The sequence below is a fragment of the Pinus tabuliformis genome, chromosome J (genome assembly GCF_031772625.1).
Source record: "Pinus tabuliformis cultivar Carrire ecotype Pingquan chromosome J, CPIR1, whole genome shotgun sequence".
NCBI lineage: Eukaryota > Viridiplantae > Streptophyta > Pinopsida > Pinales > Pinaceae > Pinus > Pinus tabuliformis.
In genome coordinates, this window is record NC_142295.1 from 1086675460 (window position 1) to 1086689286 (window position 13827).

Sequence of the window (13827 nt, forward strand, 5' to 3'; positions counted from 1 at the left end):
GGGGTGAAGGGGTGGGCGGGTGGGGTGAAGGGTGAAGGGGTGGCCGGGTGGGGTGCACAGGCATGGGTGGCGGATGGGGCGCTGGGTGGGTTGGGTGGGCGTGAGGAGGGGTGTGAGGGGGTGGTGAGGGGAGTGTGGGTGGAGGGGGCGGATAGGGTCAGACGTGAGGGGGTGCAGTGAGGGGTGCAGGGGGGTGGGTAGGCGTCAGGTGGGGCGTGAGGGGGTGAGGAGGGGTGTGTGGAGGGAAGGGGCGGCGAGTGTGGGGGGACGGGGGCAGGGAGTGTGGGGAAAGGGGGCGTGAAGGGGCAAGAGTGGGGAGGTGGGAAGGGGCAGACGTGAGGGGGTGGGGTGAGGGGTGTAGGGGGTGGAAGGGGCGGACGTGAGGGGGTGGTCGGAGCGGTGACAGAGGGGAAAGGGCTGGCTGGGAGTGTCGGGGGAGGAGGCAAGTAGGGTGGAGGATGTGGGGGGGGAAGGGACGGGCGGAAAGGGGGTGGAAGGGGCGGGTGTGAGGGGGTGGCGAGGGGGTCGTGGGAAGGAACGAGCGGGAAGGGGGTGAGGCATGGCGGGGGTGGAAGGGGCGGCCGTGGGGGCGTGTAGGGAGGGGGGATGGGTGAGCGTGTAGGGAGGGGGTATGGAGGCATAAGGGGCGAGCGGGCTGCCTGGGTGGTGCGGTGAGGAGCTACCGCAACCCCATCCAGCGCCACCATGGCGGCTCGCCCGTCCGCCCGCGGAGGTTGTGCGATTTTCGGAATCGCCCGCCACTCCGCGGATGGACGGGGTGGTGTCAGTGGGCTTCTGCCATTTCTTAGTGTTAATATTTTTTTAATTTCAATTATCTGATTATACAAATTTAAAAAAAAAGAAATGATATATTTTCGTTGTGGATTTAAGTTAATATGTTTTCGTTATTTACTGATTTATGTGTTTCTTTTTTTTAGGAAAATGGCATCAAAGAATATTTCTGTGAATCTTTCTGGACCAAAGACTCTTAAAGGTGCATGTTCAAAAAACATTGGTGAACGAACTCCACCTGAGCTCATGGCTACAAATCTTTCAAGTGCCTCAAATGATAAGAAGATGATTTCAGACTGGAAGAATTCAAAAGAGGTGAAATTCCCATCAAGAATCAGGTACGTGAAAGAAAGAGAAAGCCAAAATGTGAATATATGTATCTATATATTGATATACCGAATAATAATGGAATTTATGAGCTGATGGGAAGAGTCATAGATATGTGTTCGGTACCGGACACTGAAGTTGTTTACATACTTACAAAAGCTCCCAAGTCACATGAAATGATTAAATATCGACTATCATATTCATTGTATGACACAAGAGAGGTATCTACAAAGTTGTGTAAACAAATCGTAAATGAGATGAAACAAAACATCGTAAGTATTGTTATTTATATTTGTATTTTGCGTTCTTGAAAGTGTCTTGTTATATTTTTTTAACTTTGTTTTTATTGACATATGATATTTTGTTTAGCAGAATTTTGTTGTTCAATTAGGTTGGGAGGCATTCATTTCATAGAGCATGATATCATGAAAGTTGTCAGTAGTTTTTACTCAGTGTCAGAAGAAGATATGGAAAACAAGCAAAATGTAGTAATTGATGATGCTACAAAACTACATCCAAAGGATCAGAAAAAAAAGGCCTCTAGTGGATAACTAGCAAGGGTAGACAAGTTACTTTTGAGGACGATGAAGTTGAAACTGATAGTGAAGCATATGTTGTCGTCACTGAAGATGACATTGGAACTGAGAAGAGCCGTAAAAGACCAAAAGTAATAATGCCTAAGAATAAATCTGTTGAGAATGTTATGACAAAGAAAAGTAAAGTTGAAGATTTTGAAGTAGTCATTACCAGCAGTCAAGAACCTAGTGAAACTTCAAAAGAAAGCAGAGAAATCATCACACAAGGAGCTGATTTAGAGGATGGCATTATCAAAACAAAACAAAATGCCATTCGACAGAATTTGACAAAGAGAAACTTAATTGATGGTGGTCGTACATTTCAGTTTAATGTCAAACAAACCTATAAGGCAAGTGAAGGACAATGTCAATATCAAGTCAGAAAGCCACACCATCTGCGTGTTCACAACTTAAAGACATTGATGAGGTACAATCCATATGCTCATGTGGTTAATTATGTGCTTCTTCTTGATCCAGTTCAAGTTCTCAACAAAGAAGCATTTGATAAGTCAAAATGTTTTGAATACAATCATTATGTGCTTGGGGGGAGCCATTCTGTAGAAGCTCAAAGACAATTGATGGAGGAATATCCCAATAACCTACGTTTTGAAACAATGAAATGTATCATTTATGTTGGTTTATCGAATACAGAAGCAAATTTAGTGGCATGGGATCATAATTCAGATAATGAATATAGGTTGTCTATGACTTTCACCGAAAGGGTTAGATTTATTCATAGTGAATTTCAAGAAAAATGTGGTGGGGATATGATAAATGTTACTGCGGATTTCCGAAGGGAATGTTGTATGGAAATAAGTTATCAAATTGAAGAGAAACCTAATTCAAAAGGTGGAAAATGCAACCTTCCTAGTGATTTATTCAGAGGTGTTGATAACATTTTCCAATTGGCATTTAGAACAGAAGATGTTTGGAAGTTGATTGATGAGATTTTTAGCATGTGGGAAAACATTGGCATTAAAAACCAGAAGTTCAAAAAGTCTAAGCCATTGATATGTAGCAGCAGTAAATCAACTCTTGAATTGAAGCAGCTTCCAAAAGATATGACTATCACACCTTGGAGAGCAATGCAAAAAGTGAAAGATGAAAAAATTGTCAAAACATTATTATCTTGTGTGAAGTCAGGGGAATTATCATTGAAGGAAATGTCTGAAGAATTACAAAAGTAAGTTTGTTGAATTATTTTTATTTATTTGTAGATTATAATTTTCTTTTAAATAAAACATGTTGTTCTTGGTAGTATTTGTTATACATATTATTATATTAACTTTTTGTTACTTTATCTATGCAGTCACAAAGTTTACATGAAAATTCAAGAACAAATGGTTAAATTGTTGAATGAAGATAGTTGGGATGATGTTGTATGCAACTATCCAGATTCAAGTTCTACATCAACATTAAAAGCTTTTTATCTTGCATTTAAAAAGGTATCTTGATTTACACATTCATTTTTATTCATCTGTGTACTATTTTTAATTTATAACTTACACATATATTTGCTTATTTTATAAAAGATGAAGAAGGATGATAATGGAGCGCCAACTAGCTTCAGAACCTTTATTGAAAAAATAAAGATCGAAAGACTGAGGAAGCAACATATTAAGAATGTTGAACTTGATCCAACTCTTATTCATTTCATTTGGAATGGGCTAGACACTATTCAATATCAAGTAATACAAGGCGACTGTGAAGACATTGCTAAACTCATACCTAAAAGGAAGTATGCCCTAGTTATTGCAAATATTCCCCATGGTTTCAATATTCCAAACATTGACTATGATAGTGACCCTTATACTTATCAAACTCTTAGTAAAGTGGTTGCGGGATTTGTAGAGGTCACGTCATCACCATTATGGAGATTTGTGACATTTCATTCAGACACACAATTGGCAATGATATTGTCAAGCTTCAAGGGGAAAACAAATTCAAGGATGCAGCTTACATGGTAAGACGTTTAAAATGTATATTTGATTAATGTTGAAAAATTCATTTATGTACAAGTTGATTGAACTTTTACTATTTCATGTTACAGGCAAAAGTCAAATCTTCTTAACCGTGAAGATCAACTATTTATAAATGATTGTGAGTTCATTCATATTGATAGTTGGGCAAAAGATGATAACTATATGCCTATGATTTTTAATCGGGTAGACGGAAAGAGTCATAGCCAAATACTGACTTATGATGATGTTGTAAGAAAACTAACATATGAAGACAAAGAAGCAAAAGGAGAGATAGTTAACATTTATAAAAAACCACAATTATTGATTAACTATCTTATAGACATATGTTCAAAAGAAGGAGATTGGGTTCTGGATTTATTTTCTGGCTCAGGTAAGTTTTATTATATGGAATTGAATTTCAATATGTTATTTTTTAATTAATATGTCATTGTACTAATTTACTTCATTATTTCTTTTGTGCTTGATAATTAGGTATAACACTAACATGCTGCCTTCAAAAAGGAAGAAATTGCATTGCAATTGAAAAAGATCCATTACAGTGCAATTTCATTCAGCAAAGAATTAATGCTTTTCAATTTCTTCCAGATGCAATGAAAGAAATTGGGTTGAAGAAAGGAGACTTTAGTGAATCATGTGTGGCAAAAGAGGCAAAGGAACCTCAACCACCATTACATGGGATGTTTGGAAAGACATACATTGGGAGATTTGCAGACATCAAAGATCCATTAGAAGACGAAAATGAGCAAAAGGAAGCAGAAAGTATTGTGGAAGAAGACAATGATGAAACTCTAGAGGACGAAGAGTTTGGATTACGTGACATTGTTGATTAAATTTAAGTTATGCTTGGAAATCAAGCTCATTTTTTGTAACTATTAAGTAGTTATACTTGCAATGCTTTGACTTTGACATTTTATGAGAAGAATATACACTCAGTTAAGGTTGTTATGCGTTCAATATTTGTAATATGTGATTTTCACATTAATTTTTAAGTTAATCATTATTTTTTGAAAAAAAAAAAGAGTATTATTATTTTTTTGACATGAAATTCATAAAAAAAAAAAAAAAAAAAAAAAACTATTATTTAACTATTTATAGTTAAATTTTTCGTATAAAAATTGTGATTTTCGCATGTCAATTGTAACAAAAATTTATCAAAACGTGTAGTTTTTTAGTTATATTTATGTTAAAAATGGCTATTTTTATGTCCATTGTTAAAAAAATATTGTTTTTTAGAAACAATTATTTCTTGTGGATTGAAAAATTAATTAACAATGTATAAATATGTAGAATATTGAAAATTCAAAATATCGACCTTATTCTTTAAATATGCAAAACAATAGAAAGTTCACTACAAAAAAAATTAATTTAAAATTTAAACAAGAAAATATGAAGAAAAAGACCACTTCAAAAATTATTAAATTTACAAAATAATTATTTACATTTCATACATTAAAAAAAAAGTCTTTTAAAGAAAGGGCCTGGTGTAGAATTACCACGTTTTTAAATTAGCATAAAAAACACTACCATTCTAAGACGCAATGTACATAAAAAAATTTATAGTGCCAAAAACTAAGCTCTAAAAAACACGTGTGTTCTGCATCACCCCTTTTCAAAATCGGGTCATTTTTTTGCTATCTCTGCAAAACGGGTAATAGTATGAGTTCCCGTTTCAAAATTTACATTGTTGAAGACAGAGGTTATGATGTAGTCTTTAGTAACGGAAAGGTTTTCCTTAGACACATCATCACTAGACAGGTGAAGCAGATCGGTTCACGGATCAAGAACCTGTATGCTCTTGAGGTTCAAGATGCATGCAAAGCCTTGAGCAGCAAGGCAACTGATGGAGACTTGGTGGTTGAGAGGGAAAGTATATTACCTATCAACATGAAGTGCCAGAAGAAATCTCAGACAATTGTGGAGGAGCCACGATTGGTGCAGCAGCTTCAGGAGGTTGTGGAGCAGCGACAACAGGGGAAGCTGAGCGGAGATCGAGTAGAGACATCTATTCATGCAGAGATCTCTAGTAGGGGAAACTTCGAGCCAGGTGGGTTGAGGGATCACATGCAACCATACCTCCAGGTAGGAGGTGGGGCGATGTGGAGTGATCGTCCCAAGGAGGAGGGGCAGGATCCTTGAGGTACCCAACCTCTTTGATTCGACTTTGCTACGGGAGCTCTGATGTGGAGTAGCAGGAACTGACTGATTGGGTAGAGTTAGATGTGGATGGAGCGGCAGAGAGAGCTACAGTGTAGGGAATCCCAAGACAGCGCAGAGCATGCAAGCTGCAACAATGCGAGAGGCACAAGTGTGTTGCACAGTGTAGGGTAGCGCAAAGAAGGGTGCAACAGTGCGAGATGCATGAAGATTTTGCAGTAGCATAGAGGTCAGAGAAGGAGCACTTGTCAGCAACAGGTAGAGCTTCAGTGTCAGAGTATGTTTCTAGCCCAACAGAGAGGTCAGTTGGGAGTTTTTTTGTTCCGAGAGTTGTTGGAGCAACCACACTTGATAGATGTGTTGCATGCAGAACATTCCAGAGGTACAGGATCGAGTTTGAGAGGAAGTTTTTCTTGTTGAGAGGGAGTGTTGAAAATTGGCAACAAGAAATTGCTAAAAATAGAAGTGCTAAAAATAGCAGTTTGGGCATCAGTGCTGGATTGGGCAATAGGGAATGAAAAATGGAAGTGCTAAAAATAGAAGTTCTATTTTTAGCAGTGTAGTGTGGATTCCTATTTTAGTTAGTCCCTGAACTAGAAATAGGAAGTAAAATTCGAATTTGGTCTTACCAACAGTTTGAATTAATTAGTTAAGGAAAATCAAACTTGAAGTATTTGTGAGAACATGCAATAATTTCGCCACTAATTAGGGAATGTGTCCTTGATTTGCTCAACTGATTGAGGAATTAAGGATGAGTTCTATATTGAGAGGATCAGTTGACTTAGTTTAACTTAGTCAAGTCAATTTAGATTAATCTAAAAAGTTGTTAAATTAATGAGATTCAGTTTGTTGATGCTTGCATGCATGTAACAACTGGTATTTTCAGATAACTGAGTATTATCTCATGGATAACTGATGCATGGCAGTTCAGATAGAGACCCAGTTGAGATCATATGAGGGACAATGTACTATCACTTGCTAGGATATTCTTAGTGAATATTCCTTGCATGAGGAAGGAATATTATTCCTTCTAGTACTGCGTAGTTGGACCTGAGGTGACAGCAGGTATGATTTGGCCAATTCACACATGTTATGTAATTGGACCCCAATCAAAGTTGTGCAAGGAAATAGGAGCTTGTAGGACTTGTGGAGCCTATATATACAGGCCTAGATAGTCCATGAGCAACATCATTAGAGCACAGAGAGAGCAGGATAGCTTTTGAGCTGATTCTTTTTGTATGTTGTTGAGGATTTCCACTTGATTGATAATATAGAGATGGGTTTTTAGGCTGGTGCTTTTCCCGGATAAATTCTTCTGTGTTATGTGTGATTGCTTCCTTCTTATCATTTATATGTGTTCATGCTTGATGTTGCTCATGGTTGATTAGCTTCCGCAAAGTTTATGGTAGATGTAGATCTAGTATTATGCTTTAGTACATTGCATATATCAGTTGGATCTGCAGGTGAAATTTCTACATGATATCAGTGAGCTAGCTGATTTGTAGAGAAAATTCTACAATCTTAACATCCATCTTGTGGATCTTCCACCCGAAATGTGTTTCCAATTCTAGTATGGTCCTAATAGAAGAATATCTTTCCAAAGGGGAAAATGTCTCCCCATAATCAACTCCCTCTACCCTTGAGATTCCTTTGGCCACAAATCTAGCCTTGTACTTCTCAACACTGCCATCAAATACACGTTTCACCTTATACACCCACCTGGAGCCAATAACATATTTTCCCTCAAGTCTAGGCACAACCTCCCAAGCATTATTCTTCATGATGGAGTCATACTCCACCATGGCATCTATCCACACTTGTTGGGAAACTACTTCTTCAAATGAAGAAGGCTCAAAATCAATCAATTATGTCATGAGTGCCATATATTATACATATTTTTCTGGTGATCTCCTCTATCTACGTAAGTATCCAGGAGCTCCAACATGCTCCCAAGCATCCTACACCAATCTGTCTGCCTCCCTGATTCTCTTCCTCCCTTATTTGTAAGACTTTGTGTGAGTGAGTACCTCCACTCTACCTCCTCTCTGCTCCTCCACATTTGGTTGTGAGTTGTGAGGTGCAGTGAACTCCCTTTTAATACCCTCTTTGGCACACAATTATTTGAAGGCATTAGGCACATACTCTCCTCCATTATCACTTCTCAGGGATTTAATTTTTTGTCCAGTCTCATTTTCAACTAAGGCTTTGAATTCAACAAAATTTGAATAAACTCCATCTTTCTTCTTCATAAAACATATCTATCATTTGCGCGTAAAATCATCTACAAAAATCACATAATACTTGTGCGTTGCAACTGAGACTATAGAAAACGGTCCACACACATCTGAGTGAACTCACTCCAAGATGGCCCCAACTTTTCTATATTGACCTTGGAAGGATGATTTGATATATTTTCCAACAGTGCATCCCTTGCAAACATCATGCTAATCAAGGGTGCATTTTGGAAGTCTAGTGGTGATCTGCTGGATTATTTTCAAAGCTCCATGGTGTAGGTGTCCCATGCGCCTATGCCAGAGCTCTCCAACATCTCGGCCTTGAACATGTTCTTCCTTGCTACTCAATGCAATGCATGCATCCACCTCTATATTGTAGAGATTTGTAACCTGAACACCAATTTGTTTTACTTTTCCAGTAGCAACATGCTTCGGATAAGTTTTCCCCTTACTGAACACCACATCATATCCATGATCTTCAAGTACAACTACATAAACTAAATTTTTATTTAGACCAAGCACATACATTACATTATTCAGGTGAAGACGGGAGCCTGACTCCCTATTAAAGGTGACAGTTATAATCCCTTTGGTAATATACCTCCCATCATCTCGAATTTCTATGCGTAATTTTAGGTCCTTCTCCTCCAGGTTGCTGAAGAACTCCTTACTTCCTGTCATATTAAATGAAGCACCAAAATCTAAGTACCATACACTGCCTTGTATAGTACTTGACATGCATGCAATGAGGGTGAAATCCATCTCGAATTATGATGTGAGAGCATCACCTCTTGCTGCTCTTGCAGGCTTCTTCCCGGATTTCTTGTGTGGACACTTGATTGCATAGTGTGACACTTGATTGCATAGTGTCCATATTCATGGCAGTGAAAACATTTAATTTTACCGATATATTTCTTCTTACCATGGTTTTGGTTGGATTTTTCCTTACCTTGGGCCTTCTTGCCCTTGGCTTTCTTTCCTTTGCTTACTAGAGAAAAATTTTCTTCCTCTTCAGTTTTGGATGTGAGACCATCTCCAGTGTTTCTTCTAATCTGCTCCTGCACCAAATCATACCATAGTCTCTCCCAATATGGGAGCTTGTCTCTTCCATTGACGAAATCATGATAGTTGTTCCAGGACTTTGGAAGGCCAAGGAGCACTAACCTCACAAGTTCAGATGATGGAACATTTTCTCCTACTCCTCCAGGTTCTTATCTGACTTCAATGAATCTGGATACACTAAGGAAGGGTTTCATTTTTCTGCATTCGAATGCTCCTAATTTTATATCTCAATGCCAATTTCCTAGCATCAATGCTGCTCTGGAATAAATCTGAGATAGTTTTACACATTGCAAATTGAATCTCCTTTCCATGCAAATTCAAATCCACATGATATATGACTCCCTTTAGGATAATACTTCTGTGTTTTGTTGTGTCTTTTTTCCATTGGGCCAACTGTCGTGCATCTGATGTTGGTGGTTTTGGGATATTAGTTTGTGTGTACACCCATACTTCATTGTCATCCAACACAACTTCCATCATGTCTTTCCAAGCACAAAAATTCAAGGTGCCCTCTAATGCATACTCAAGCTTCAATCCATTGAAAAACATTGTTCCTACACTGAAGAAAATCCCCCCCCCAAAAAAACTTGCAAATCATTTTTTTTTTAAGAGAAGATTTGGAACCTAGTTTCTATGTAGTATTCAATAACTCGGATACCATGTAGAAATAGCTCGAAATTTGCAGCTGCTAATGAATTCAAATTGAAAACAATGGACACAATTTTCTTCTACTTAATCTGCAAAAAGAAAAACATACAATAGAAACACATGCAATAACATACAGCTATTCAACCACAATGAACACAATATTTTTATTGGGGAACCCAACTGGGAAAAAACCATCCTCTATTTTATATCAAATCAGATGAGAATATGGATCTATTACAATGACAACTTCAATCCTAGAAATGTACACCTACACTGCAATACTAATATCTTTCTCTCTAACCTTCCCTGACCAACACTTAGCCAAGATAGGCCTCAACCATCCTCCTATTTCCTTACACAATCCTTGAGGAAATTACCTCCTAAAAGATAGGGAAATTCCTTATTTCCTTGCACAAATCCTAGAGGAATTGATCACTCGCTCCAATGCAAAACATGTACACTCAACTAGTATACAATCGATAACTACAATGTGCCTTTTCCTCCAACTCAACTAAGCAATTCAAGTTGCATGCATGACTAGGGATATTTTTAGTAAATTGATTAGTTAATTGAGAGATCAGAGAGTTAGCAACAATTACCACTACTCAACTGAACTCCTATTAACTCTATTCATGACTAGAGCTCATATAACTGGGTTTAACTAACAATAACTCCACTAGATTGCTAGATCTCAAGAATCAACTCATGCACAACTCTACTTCTTGCCCACAAACTCGAATTGATTGACTTAACTAAATGACTTGGCCATGTCACTCATGCTAACTGCAACTCAAGTCATCATGCTGTTGTGGAAATTTGAATTTCTCCATTTGACTAAGGCACAAGTCAAATGAAGTCTTTTCTTGCTAAAATTTAACTCTCATTACATCTATACTCAATAAATAAAGGGTTGTAAATTTGAATATTTTCTCTATTAAAAATTCAATGATGTTATTGTTTGCTATTAGAGCACCTATCATGGACTAGCAAGATTAAGTTGATTATAATACATGCTTTTAGTTTTTGTCATCAAAATATTAGCACTATTTTTTGAAAGATATAATTACTTTTACCAATGAGTCCACAAATCATTATAGTTTCTCATATTTCTCTTGTTTTTTCTTTTCTCCTTTTTCTCTTTTTTCTCTTCAAAAGCCATGTTCTTCAATTCTAGAGTATTGCTAATAATAAGTTGAGAGTGTCTCCACAAAAAGGCATATGAATAACAACATATGCTTGATTAAGGGAGATTTCTGTCATTATTTGTTTGCTATGTTTTGTTATAAAGTTCAATGGTATAATCTATCAAACTCCAATTAGAAAAAGGCTATTGAATTTCACTAACCAAATTGCATCTTTTCTTCGTAGAAGTAACATAAATTCTTGTGCCCCTTGGTTTAATGGACAATTATAATTTGAAGAGATGACAATCTAGATGCATTGACAATGATTTTGTCTACATGGCTTAAAAAATTGCTTACATTCACACCAAAATGTCCCTTGTGAATAATTCCATCACTCCACTCAATGATCTTCGACATCTGTGAACTTGTTTAGTAAACAATTTGCTCCTTTTTGCAAAAATTTTACACCATCCCTCCTTACATGCTAATAACTAATTATTCTTATTTGTTTAATGAATAGTGACCGTATTTCAAATTATGTGATTTGAGACACAATAACTTGATTTAATGCCACCTTCTTAGGACATTTTCATTTGGATAAATGCTTCTAGTTAACATGAGCAAGCAACACCATCTAATATGGGATATTACAATGACATAGATATGTCTCACATGTGACGAAATCCATCCATGTCTATATGAATTTATTATGTTAAAGTCACCCAAAGATTATATTTGGCTCTAATTTCATTTGGATGATTTGTTTCTAAACACATGTTGGCCCACAAGGGGTGATTGTGTATCAAGGGGATTCAAACATTCGTGGGGTGAATAACAACACCTTGCTTTACTAACCAACTAAGCTCTGTTGAGACATCTCTATAAAATAAACATGTGACATCTTAAACCTGGGTATGTTAAGCACCAAGAGGGATAAGAAAAACCAAAGCACAAGCTTCTCAATGCTTAAATAAATGAAGATGTGACATATTAAACCCATGTTTATTAAGCACCAAGAGGGATTAGAAAACCAAAAACAAGCTTCTTAATGCTTAAAAAAATGGACATGTAACATCTTAAACCCAGGTCTAATAAGCACCGACAAGGATTAAAAGAACCAAGTACATGTTTCCCCATCCTTAAAAAATCCACAATAAAAATGGATATTCCATAATTAAAATGAAATTCATATTAGATGATTTATTTCTCTCACACACGCATGACTTAAAAGTTCTATGACTAATATCGAAGAATGTATATTCAAAAAATTTCACTTTGATCAATGTAAAAACACTGAACATCAATAATAAACAAAACAAAACAAAGCATCTAAATAAAAAACTAAAATAACCTATACATTTAACAATATGCACATTTTGAAGAAATTCTAAATTTCTAACTAGCAATTGCACAAAAACATGCAAAGTCAAATTGCAAGAAGTCGAGTTGTAAAGTAGTGAAACACAAGAACAACATGACACTTAGAAGGCAATATTTAATGTAATGAACCATACATAAACTTAGAGATATGAATGACTTGATAAGTGGGCGAATTATTAGTGAACAAGAATTACCTCTCGACCTTTCCAAGGTCTTAAGCATATATGTAGCATTTGGGGCATTTTGTATTATAGTGACAATCATTTTATAAAAAATCATCCAAATGTAGGGCTTGGAACAAGCCATTTTGCTAAGTGGATGACAACCAAAGAAATCATGGAGTTGGTGCTTGATCAAGAAGTATCACATATTTAGATATATGAAGATTGACAACTAGTTATAAAAGAGTTGACTAACGAACATCAAATTTAGAACTTGGCACTTCAGGAATTGGTAGGGCAATTTAAAGAAAACTCCAAATGATTTGTTTGTGCACATGTATAGAGATTTGAACACACTAGTGTACATACTTTATCAAGTGTGGGAGGTAGGGCATCTTCAACTGATCGCTAGATAGATTCATTTTTATGGAATGCATCGAAGGAATCATCACTGAAACTGTAATGCCACAATGCATTTTTTATTCTAAGTATCATTTTGATTCTAGTTTGTTGTTGGGCATACCAAATTAAAGTTTAGTATGTTTGGAATATCTTTTTATGGACGCCTATAAAACACTGTAATAGATTGAATAAAGATTGTTTACTCTTTATAGAAATTAATGTGTAGATTCAAAACTGGTCTTGAAATTTTCTAAATCACAAGACTTGGAGCTACTCTATTCATCTGCGGAAGTCAATTCACCATCTAAAACAAGAATATTAGACATGCAAAAGGAAACATCACACATGCAAGAAGATTTATCTAGGGGAAAACAACTGCTCAAAACCCCTTACTATCTATATTGCATTAATCATAGAATCTGGATGAATACAATATGCTTGCTCAAGCTTGAGCACAACCTGCACCTGTATCTTCTATCCTCTGCTTGACTAACTGAACCTGGCCAATACTTAGCCAATTTTAAAGCCCTCCAAGCTCCTAATTCCTTGCATTGTTCCCTTGGGAATTAGGCCCCTATTAATTAGGAAATTCCCTCATATGGATTGCACAATTCCTTTAGGTCAATTCTCTGACTGCATGTACCACCTGTACAACTTGGAATATTTTACAACTGATAGTACATTTCCCTTGAACTCCAATCTCAACTGGGTAACTCAAATTATTTGCATGCATGAGCTAATTTAGGCTAATTGATTAGTTATTTGGATGATCACTCAGTGTGGTTGAAGTTCCACTTCCACAACTTGACCTTCCACTAGTTCCTCCATTAGTAAGAACTAGTTTTACTGACCATAACTCAATTTAACTGAATTAAATTGTTACAACTGGAATTAACTCAACCTAGGCTCCTAAAATTTAGGAACCCATTACACACAACTAAACTTCATTCCCCTAACTTGAATTAACTGATCTCGACTCCTATTTT